Source organism: Triturus cristatus, chromosome 1_1 (genome assembly GCF_964204655.1).
Source record: "Triturus cristatus chromosome 1_1, aTriCri1.1, whole genome shotgun sequence".
Taxonomy (NCBI): domain Eukaryota; kingdom Metazoa; phylum Chordata; class Amphibia; order Caudata; family Salamandridae; genus Triturus; species Triturus cristatus.
The window spans coordinates 216,592,117-216,598,855 of record NC_140579.1 but is presented as its reverse complement, the minus strand read 5'-3'; positions in this window follow the sequence as shown (position 1 = coordinate 216,598,855).

The window sequence follows — 6,739 nt, the reverse complement described above, 5'->3', positions numbered from 1 at the left end:
GAGACACATGTGGAGGGTGAGGAGAGACACGTGTGGAGGGTGAGGAGAGACACGTGTGGAGGGTGAGGAGAGACGTGTGGAGGGTGAGGAGAGACATGTGGAGGGTGAGGAGAGACACGTGGAGGGTGAGGAGAGACACGTGTGGAGGGTGAGGAGAGACACGTGGAGGGTGAGGAGAGACGTGGAGGGTGAGGAGAGACACGTGGAGGGTGAAGAGGGTGAGGTGGAGGGTGAGGAGAGACACGTGGAGGGTGAGGTGGAGGGTGAGGAGAAACAGAGTTGGAGGCTGAGGAGAGACAGAGGTGGAGGGTGAGGAGAGACGGAGGTGGAGGGTGAGGAGAGACGGAGGTGGAGGGTGAGGAGAGACCGAGGTGGAGGGTGAGGAGAGACCGAGGTGGAGGGTAAGGAGAGACCGAGGTGGCGGGTAAGGAGAGACCGAGTTGGAAGGGAATCAGAAGTGGAGGAGAGAGAGAGGTGGAGGGTGAGGAGAGACAGTGGTGGAGTGGGGGGAGGGGAGGATATCACTTTTACTTCCTCTCCTAGTGTAAGGTAACGCCCCCACCCCACAGGCCCTGCCGGGGCCTAGAGCCGATCACTGTTCGCATCAGTCGTCACCCGAGACCGCTCCGTACTTGTTGGTAAATAGAGGTTCACTATCTGTTGATAATGGGATTCACTTGGGGGGCTGACTTACCTCCTCCACCCCCAGGGCCAACACTGAGAAGGCATCAGAGACCTGGTGCTGCCTATGCTGCAGTACTGCGAGAGAGAGGGATGGGGGGGCGGGCAGAGGAAGAGGAGTGGGGTTAGAGAAGGGACAGGTGGGGAGAGAAAGAGGAGAGAAAGGACAGAGACAGAAAAGGAGCAAAAAAAGAATTAGAGAGAGTAAAGAGGAGAGTTGGGGAAAATGAAAACATTATGAGAGAACATGTAGCAAAGAGGTGGAGAGAGAAGATGGGAGAGAGTAAGGACGCAGCCAAGAGATAGGGCAGAGACAAAAAGAATCAAAACAATACAAAAGTATTTTCCAAACTCGTAAATAACCACGGGCCAAACAACTGATCTACAATGAAGCATCTGCATCCGGTATATCATGACGTTAACCATGCAATAAAAAATAAATTTTAAAAAAATAAAAAAACACCCAAAAACACGTATACACCATGTTGACCCTTTTCCATGCAACGTATTCTAAAACGCCATTCTCATTCATACATTCACAGCAAACCTGTTCACAAGAGTGACAGAAAATGTGGTATTAGTGTTACATTTTTGTTTACATCCATACCCGCTCACTTATGCCATTAAAGGATTCATGACCACACGGTTAAACAAAACGTACTGATTGGCCTTGCCGTGAAGGAGAAACACGTGTTGACACACACTCCCGTTCTGTGAAACGTTCACCCCAGTGCATGTGTCCGACGAACTTCCTGCCGCTTATCTGAATGCACCAGTGGCAGAAGATAGTCACCATCTTGCAACAACACAATTAAAGGGAGGCATGTCTGTCTCTCCCCATCGCCACATGTCTCTGGGTCTTACTGTCTCATGTGAGATCTCCCTCTAGGAGACAGCTGACACCGACTCTTCCCCTGAGACAGTACGGGAGATGCGTGTGTGTGCATAGTGTGTGTGTCTATCTGTATATATCTGTGTGTGTATGCATGTGTGTGTGTTTGTATGTGTATATGTTTGTGTATGCATGTGTGTGTTGGTGTGCAAGTATGGGTGTGTCATTGTGTTGATTTGTGTTCATGGATGTGTACACATATGTTTGTGTGTATACCTATGTCTGTGTATGCATGTTTGTGTGTATGTATATGTGTTTGAGTATGTTGGTGTGCGTGCTTGTTTATATGTGTATGTGGGGTTGGTGTGTTGGTGTGCATGTATATGCATATGTTTATGCATGTCTGTGTGTGTTTGTATATGTTCATATGTGTGTGTAAATGCATGTGTGTGTTTGTATGTGTGCATAGTTGTGTATGCATGTGATCAGAGGGAAGAGTGCACTTGAGGGCAAAGAGGAAAATATACAGGGAAGAGTATGTGAGGGCAGAGAGAAAAATACAGAGGGAAAAGCACGTGAGGGCAGAGTGAAAAATACAGAGGGAAGAGTCCATGTGAGGGAGGAGAGAAAAATAGAGAGGGAAGAGCTCATGTGAGAGCAAAGCAAAAAATACAAAGGGTAGGGCGCATGTTAGACCAGAGATAAAAACATAGAGGGAAGAGAGCATGTGAGAGCAGAGAGAAAAATATAGAGAGAAGAACACATGCGAGGGCAGCGAAAAAAATACAGAGCGAAGAGCACATGTGAGAGCATAGAGAAAAAATGCAAAGGGAAGAGTACATGTGAGGGAAGAGAGACAAATACAGAGGGAATAGCATGTGTGAGGAAAGAGAGAAAAATGGAGAGGGAAAAGCACATGTGAGGGCAGAGTGAAAATACAGAGGGAATAGCACATGTGAGACCAGAGAGAAAAACATAGAGGGAAGAGCATATGTGAGGACAAAGAGAACAAGTACAGGCTATGCCAAGCGGAAGTGATCGCGTTTGCGATCAAACCTCAAAGCGGCGAAAGTGAAAGTAATCGAGCAGAGCATCAAAGGGCTGGGTGAGAAGGGAGGGGGGAATGCAAGGGTCAAAGCGGCTAAAGTGAAAGTAATCGAGCAGAGCATCAAAGAGCTGGGTGAGAAGGGAGGGGGGAATGCAAGGAGCAGAGGAGCAGCTGTGCACGTGCACGCCATCGTGCACTCAAGCCCTATGCCAGCAAAACCATGTGGGTAGCACTTTTGAAAGCCCACTTACAAAATGTCTCAAAGAGACAGCTTTCGCTGTCTCAGCGAGACCTAAAAATGAGTATCGAGATACAGTTATGAATGGGCATGGTATTTGCAAAAATTCATACTATGTTGCATGTGATGGTGACACTGACTCTGTTAGCAAGATGGTGTTGAGGGATGCACCCATTTGTGATCCCATTCAGCACAGAAGTGAAAGAAATAAAAGGTAACCGGAGAAATTTAGGAATTATGTAATGTGTTAAAAGTTCTAAAGATAATTTTGTTTTTGGTAGTAGTATGTTGTTGTTGTTTTAAATATTCATTACTATGTAAAATATTGTTGTTCTTAGTTATGCTTTGTATGTTTTTGCAGTTTTGTATATTAGTTTCATCTTCTTACTTTCATTTAGTTGGAAAACAGGGGAAAGATGTGTTGTATGTTAATTGTTCTTGTGGATTGGAGTAGTCAGGGGAAAAGCGTGCAGGGGTAGAATTGGGGGAATGCCAGTTGCTTGCCAAGAGGGAACAAGGGGGTTGTTAAGCTGCTTTGATCTGCATAAACCTATTTGAAGAACCCAAAAGAAGACTGTACTTCTTCGCCTTACCGCATGTATCTCCCCACTTGATATTCCCATTGGGCCCGCCAGGCTTTCTTTGCTCCAGAAGTTGGCAGGCCATCATTGAATCTTCTTCAGCTAGGGCTTGGAGCTTGAGAGGCTGAATTTTCAGGAATAAGGATGTTCAGTGGAGGTAGCGGCCTTGATTCAACAGTCCAGACATCCAGCTACATTGAAGGTATACTAGGCATTGGAGAAATTTTCTTCCTAGTGTGAATATAAATCCTCTGATCATTCTTCTTGCGACCCAATGAGAATTCTAGAATTTCTGAGGGCCGGATTTGGACTTGGTTTAGCAGTGTTAACATTGAACAGCCAATGAGCAGCCATTCAGGCTTCCAGGAAGTCTGATTTTAACACTTTGAAAAATTGGATAAGTATGCTTCTGGGAGGTGTTTTTTTGTTTTACTTCGTTTCTGCTCACCTTGGATATCCATAGGGCCTTGTTGGTTTATGTGAAGAGGATGGTTTCCTTCAGGAAAGTGGAGCCCCTTTTTTGACATTTGGCTTGCAAGGACAAGGATTGTGTCTTTTATTTCTACAATGCTGAGCAAGAGGCTCAAGCAGACGACTGTTGGCATATGAGAAAGGCCAATTCTTATTTGGATCTGTTCAGAGGAGGACAACCAGAGCCATCACTGCCTCCTCGAGCATGCTGAAAGGTGCTTCGATGAAGGATGTGGCTGCCAGGTGGTCTTCTCCACACACTTTAAAGAACCGCTATAATCTCCAGTTGGGAGGTGGGATATTGGCTGCTTTTGGGGGATTAGGGGGTAACAAGTTTTCAAGTAAATATCACAAGATGTCCAATTTCTAAATTAAATCATTGGGTGTTGCAAATAAGAATATTTTTTGGGGTTGCCTGGTACTACTTGGCTTAACTTTGACGCAGTAAGGACTGGGATGAGGAAGACAGATGAGATAATGCCCCAGTTTCTTACCAATAGTCTTCATTTCTCCGAGTTCAGGTCTTCCTTGTCCCAGTCATGAGTTGCTTTCCTGATCCCACCCTGAGTTTTGGTGAGGTCAGTGAAAATGTGGTTTGCGAGATTTTCTGATACTTGCTATTTTCAGAATATGTTTACTGGCTGCTACCTCCATATAGAGGTGACAGAGGAAGGCAGCGATGTTTGTAGTTTTGTTTTACACTTTACTTAAGTAAACGTTTTATAATGTGGCGATTTAATCTCACGTGGTGAGTTCAAGGACGAAGAGCACCTGAACTCGGAGTAATGAAGATTGCCAGTAAGTAACTGGCACAGTACTTGGAATGTGCTCGGAGTCAGCAGCACCACTCTTAGTGTTTCTTGACTTTCTTGCCAATCTCATTTGCTTGATACTTATTCAGTGGCTTTCCTTTCTCTTGTGTTTGCCCCTCCCCTGGATCATAGTTTCTTTACCATCATTTTGAGTGGATGACTGGTCTCCTTCCATGGCTCACATTAGGGAACTACTTTTTTCTCTGAGCACTCTGAGGTAGTGGTTGTGTTTTCTTGCTCTCTCCTGTGTGCTGTTCCCTTCGAGATCCACACCCCACGCTACTCACCCGGAGGGTCTCAAGGCGCTTGGTGAGGGGGGGTCTGCTACTGCTCGAACAGCCAGGTCTTGAGCTGCTTCCTGAAGGCGAGGTGGTCTTGGGTCAGGCGGAGGTGGGTCGGGAGGGTGTTCCACGTCTTGGCGGCGAGGTAGGAGAAGGATCTTCCTCCTGTGGTGGCTCTACGGATGCGGGGGACGGCGGCGAGGGCGTGGTTGGTTGATCGAAGCTGGCGTGTGGGAGTGTAGAAGTTGAGGCGGCTGTTGAGGTATCTTGGGCCTTGGTTGTGTAGGGCTTTGTGTGCGTGGGTGAGGAGTCGGAACGTGATTCTCTTGTTGACCGGGAGCCAGTGCAGGTCTCTCAGGTGTCCGGAGATGTGGCTGTGTCGGGGGATGTCCAGGATGAGTCTTGCTGAGGCGTTCTGGATCCGCTGGAGTCTCTTCTGGAATCTGGCAGTGGTTCCGGCGTAGAGGGAGTTGCCGTAGTCGAGTCGGCTGGTGACGAGGGCCTGGGTGACCGTCTTCCTGGTCTCGGTGGGGAGCCACCGGAAGATCTTACGTAGCATGCGCAGGATGTTGAAGCATGACGAGGAGACGGCGTTGACTTGTCTGGTCATGAAGAGGGAGGAGTCCAGGATGAAGCCCAGGATGCGTGCGTGGTCTGTTGGTTTGGGTGCGCTGCCCAGAGCGGGGGGCCACCAGGAGTCGTCCCAGGCGGAGGGCGAAGGTCCCAGGATGAGGACTTCCGTCTTGTCTGAGTTCAGTTTCAGGCGGCTGTTCTTCATCCACTCGGCTACGTCTTTCATCCCCTCGTGTAGGCTGGCTCTGGCGGTGGCGGGGTCATTGGTGAGGGAGAGGATCAGCTGGGTGTCGTCGGCGTAGGAGATGATGTTGAGGTTGTGTTGGCGTGCGATGGCCGCAAGGGGGCTCATGTAGACATTGAAGAGGGTGGGGCTGAGCGAGGAGCCTTGAGGAACGCCGCAGATGACTTCGGTGGCTTCTGATCTGAAGGGGGAGGCAAACTCTCTGAGTCCTTCCGGCGAGGAAGGAGATGATCCACTCTAGTGCCTTCTCTTGGATTCCGACGTTGCTGAGGCGCTGCTCTAGGGTGCGGTGGCAGACAGTGTCGAAAGCCGCAGAAAGGTCCAGGAGGATGAGGGCCGCTGTTTCCCCGTTGTCGAGCAGGGCTCGGATGTCGTCAGTGGCAGCGATGAGGGCGGTCTCGGTGCTGTGGTTGGCCCGGAAGCCGGACTGGGAGTGGTCGAGGGATCCATTCGTCTCGAGGAAGGCGGCCAGCTGCTTGTTGACGGTCTTCTCGATGACTTTGGCCGGAAACGGGAGGAGCGAGATGGGGCGGTAGTTTTTGAGTTCGGTGGGGTCCGCTGATGGTTTCTTCAGTGGAGCGCTGAGTTCGGCATGCTTCCAGCTCTCCAGGAAGGTCGCTGTGTCGAAGGAGGTGTTGATGATGTCCCGCAGGTGGGGTGCGATGACGGAGTCGGCCTTGTTGAAGACGTGGTGAGCGCAGGGGTCGGTTGGAGATCCGGAGTTGATGGAGTTCATCGTGCGTAGGGTTTCCTCGGTGTTAATCGGGGTCCAGGCTCTGTGCTGAAGCTGTTGTGTATGTCCGCGATCTTGTTGTGGAAGTAGGAGGCAAGGGAGTTGCAGAGGTCTTGTGATGGGGTGATGTCGTTGTTTCCTGCGCTGGGGTTGGAGAGCTCTTTGACGATGTTGAAGAGTTCCTTGCTGTTGTAGGCGTTGTTGTCCAGTCGTTCCTTGAATGCGGTTTTCTTGGTGGTGTGGAT